The sequence below is a fragment of the Pseudophryne corroboree genome, chromosome 6, assembly GCF_028390025.1.
Source record: "Pseudophryne corroboree isolate aPseCor3 chromosome 6, aPseCor3.hap2, whole genome shotgun sequence".
Classification (NCBI taxonomy): Eukaryota; Metazoa; Chordata; class Amphibia; order Anura; family Myobatrachidae; genus Pseudophryne; species Pseudophryne corroboree.
In genome coordinates this window covers 807852761-807856747 of record NC_086449.1, presented here as the reverse complement: position 1 = coordinate 807856747, position 3987 = coordinate 807852761, and the positions used below count along the sequence as shown (strand labels likewise).

Below are 3987 nucleotides of genomic sequence, written 5' to 3'. Positions count from 1 at the left end.
TTTGGTTTTAAGAGGTTCCTGACCATGGCTATGAGCTCCTAAACCTTTTCGATCGGAAGAAAAACCTTTTTCTGGTCTGTGTCTAGAATCAGGCCCAAAAAGGTCAGACGCGTTGTAGGGACTAGCTGGGACTTTGGTATATTGAGAATCCAGCCGTGTATCTGCAACGTCTTCATGGACAGAGACACACTGTCCAGCAACTTCTTACCGAGATCTCGCCTTTATGAGGAGATCGTCCAAGTATGGGATAATTGTGACCCCCTGCCTGCGCAGGAGCACCATCATTTCCGCCATTACCTTGGTGAAAATCCTCGGGGCCGTGGAAACTGGAAAGCCCTAACGGCAACGTCTGAAATTGGTAGTGACAGTCCTGCACTGCAAATCTCAGGAACGCTTGATGAGGGGGGAATATCGGAACATGAAGGTATGCATCCTTTATGTCCAGGGACACCATCCAATCCCCCCCCTCCAGGCTGGCGATGACCGCCCTGAGTGATTCCATCTTGAACTTGAACCTCTTCAAGTACAGCTTCAGAGATATTAGGTTTAAAATGGGTCTGACCGAACCGTCCGGTTTCGGAACCACAAACAGGGTCGAGTAATATCCCTCTCCTTGCTGGAGATGAGGAACTGTGACAATCACCTGTTGAATATACAATTTTTGGATTGCCGCCAACACTATCTCCCTCTCTGACGGGGAAGCCGGCAGAGCCGATTTGAAAAACCGGCGAGGAGGCAAGTCTTCGAATTCCAGCCTGTATCCCTGAGAAACAATCTCTAATGCCCAAGGATCCACCTGCGAGTGAATCCAGACGTGGCTGAAAAACGAAAGACGAGCCCCCACTAGATCTGCCTCCCCCCGGGAAGCCCCAGCGTCATGCGGTGGACTTTGCAGAGGCAGGGGAGGACTTTTGCTCTTGGGAACTAGCTGTGTGCAGCTTCTTTCCCCTACCTTTCCCTCTGGCAACAAAGGACGATCCCCGTACCTTTTTGTTTTTATTGGAACGAAAGGACTGCATTTGATAATGAGGTGCCTTTTTTGTATGCTGCGGGGGGACATAAGGTAAGAAATTGGACTTACCAGCCGTAGCCGTAGAGACAAGGTCCCAGAGGCATTCTCCAAACAACTCCTCCCCTTTGTAAGGCAAGGACTCCATATGCCGCTTTGAATCGGCATCTCCCGTCCACTGTCGGGTCCACAAGAGCCGCCTAGCAGAAATAGACATAGCATTTATTCTGGAGCTTAATAAACAAATGTCTCTCTGAGCATCTCTCATATACAAGGCAGCATCTCTGATATGCTCTATGGTCATTTGAATAACATCCCTATCTAAGGTGTCAATCTCCGTAGATAAGGAATCTGCCCATGCCACAACCGCACTACAAACCCAGGCCGACGCCATAGCCGGTCTAGCAATAGTACCTGAATGAGTGTAAATGTGCTTCAAGGTAATTTCCTGCCTGCGGTCAGCAGGTTCCTTGAGGGAAGCCGTATCCTGAGAAGGCAGTGCCACCTTTTTGGACAAGCGTGTCAGCGCCTTGTCTACTTTAGGCGAAGATTCCCAGCGTATCCTATCAGTTTGTGGAAAAGGATACGCCATAAGAATCCTTTTGGGAACTTGTGGTCTCCTATCCGGAGATTCCCAAGCCTTTTCGCACAATTCACTTAGTTCAAATGAGGATGGAAAGGTGACTTCAGGCTTTTTCCCTTTATACATGTGTACCCTCGTGTCAGGGACTGGGGGTTCTTCAGTAATATGCAAAACCTCTTTAATGGCAATAATCATGTACCGAAAATACCTTTTGCCACCTTCGGCTGTAATTTTGCATCTTCATAGTCGACACTAGAGTCAGTATCTGTGTCGGTATCTGTGTCATCGATCTGGGATATGGTGCGCTTCTGAGACCCCGAAGGGCCTGGCGCCACAGGGACAGGCATGGACTGGCTACCTGACTGATCTCTAGCTTCTGCCTTGTCTAACCTTTTATGCAATAGATTAACATTTGCATTCAAGACATTCAGCATATCCACCCATTCCAGTGTCGGCGTTGCCGACGGCGACATGACATTCAAGCACTCCCCCTCCACATTAAGCGAGCCTTCCTCGTCAAACATGTCGACACACGCGTACCGACACACTTCACACACACACAGGGAACCCCTTTCCTGAAGACAGTATCCCTGTCAAGGCCCTTTGGAGAGACAGAGAGAGAGTATGCCAGCACACACCCCAGCGCAATGATCCTGGAGACCAACACAAAATGTTTTTCCCCAGCAGCGCTGTATAATATGTTATCCGCCAATTATGTGCCCCCCCCCCCTCTCTTTTAAACACCCCTTCACCGTGTGTAAGCAGGGGAGAGTCCGGGGAGCTTCCTCTCAGCAGTGCTGTGGAGAGAAAATGGCGCTGGTGAGTGCTGAGGGAGAAGCCCCGCCCCCTCGGCGGCGGGCTTCTGTTCCGCTCAAACTTACAAAAATATGGCGGGGGCTCTTTTATATACATGTACAGTGCCCACCTGTACATGTATATTGTCTTTTGCCATAAGAGGTGTTTATATTGCTGCCCCAGGGCTCCCCCCCTGCGCCCTGCACCCTTACAGTGACCGGAGTGTGTGAGGTGTATGGGAGCAATGACGCACAGCTGCAGTGCTGTGCGTTACCTCCATGAAGCTGAAGGCTTCTGCCGCCTGACGACTTCTGTCTTCTGTTCTTCTAGCTCTGTGAGGAGAACGGCGGCGCGGCTCCGGGGGTGGACGCCCAGTAAGAACCTGCGTTCACCCCCTCTGGAGCTAATGGTATCCAGTAGCCGAGGAAGCAGAGCCTATCTTAGACAAGAAGGTCTGCTCCTCTCTCCTCAGTCCCTCGATGCAGGGAGCCTGTTGCCAGCAGTGCTCCCTGTGAAAAAGTAGAAAAAGTAAAGAAAAAATCCAAACAAAAATGCTTTTAGGCAGAGAACTCAGGAGAGCTCTCTGCAGTGCACCCATCCTGCTCTGGGCACAGTGTAAAACTGAGGTCTGGAGGAGGGGCATAGAGGGAGGAGCCAGTGCACACCCAGAGTCCAAAGCTTTCTTAAAGTGCCCTATCTCCTGCGGAGCCCGTCTATTCCCCATGGTCCTTACGGAGTCCCAGCATCCTCAAGGACGTTAGAGAAAATGTCAATTGTATAATCTCCAGGATAACAGACTACATTGGAAAACATGTATGAAACATATAGTATGGTCAGTGCTCGAATGGGGAATGAGGGTTCCACCAGGGAATGCAGTGGTTGGAGCCCAAGTTTAAGGAGTGGGCTCCAGCCAGAAGAGGGGATGTGGCCACTGGCCAGCCACCACAGATGGACTTGGCCAACCATTATAGAGGACATGCAAAGTGCAGGGCCCCTTTATAAAGGAGCGGACAGGGGTGTGTCAGGATCACCAACTTTGATTGGCAGGAGGGCTAATCTCTGTGACGTTTTCATAGGAACAAACCAAGTGCCCAAGTTCATCCATGATCCTGCTCCACAAAGTTACTGACTCCAAGAGGAAGTTGTGGGGGCCATTAAGCAGTGGGTCTTTCTGGGGATTTCCCCTGTACACCGGTGGGCCAGTCCAACACTGCTTCTCGGCCTTTTGGCTAAGATCAAGTGTAGTACCTGCTCGAGGGAAACACTTGGTGGAGTACCTGTTCTTACACTGGGAGCGTGAGAGGTCCCTAGTGTGGAATGGAGAAACACCTTGTGGAGTACCATGCCGGGGTGTGGCAATGCCTCTGGTGGAGAGTGGAGAAAAACTGGGCTTAGTATCCGTTGCCTTCTAAGGGGATGAAATAGGGCCCCTTGCGTGGAGCGGGAACGGCCTGGTCTAGTATCTACTCTCGTACTGGTGGTTGACCCTGGCACAGAGTGGGTATGAAGCTTGGTCTGGCTGAGAGGTCGGGAGCAGCCTGAAGCTCGAGGTGTTCTGTGCCCCTGGAACTGGAAGGGACAGGGGTGCCTGAAATGCACT

At 51.1% G+C, this 3987-nt stretch overlaps 1 pseudogene; it reads left to right on the top strand.

The window, feature by feature from the left end:
* The first annotated feature begins 3596 nt into the window (after nucleotides 1-3596).
* LOC134938232 (U2 spliceosomal RNA) lies at nucleotides 3597-3669 on the top strand (annotated as a pseudogene).
* Nucleotides 3670-3987: the final 318 nt, after the last annotated feature.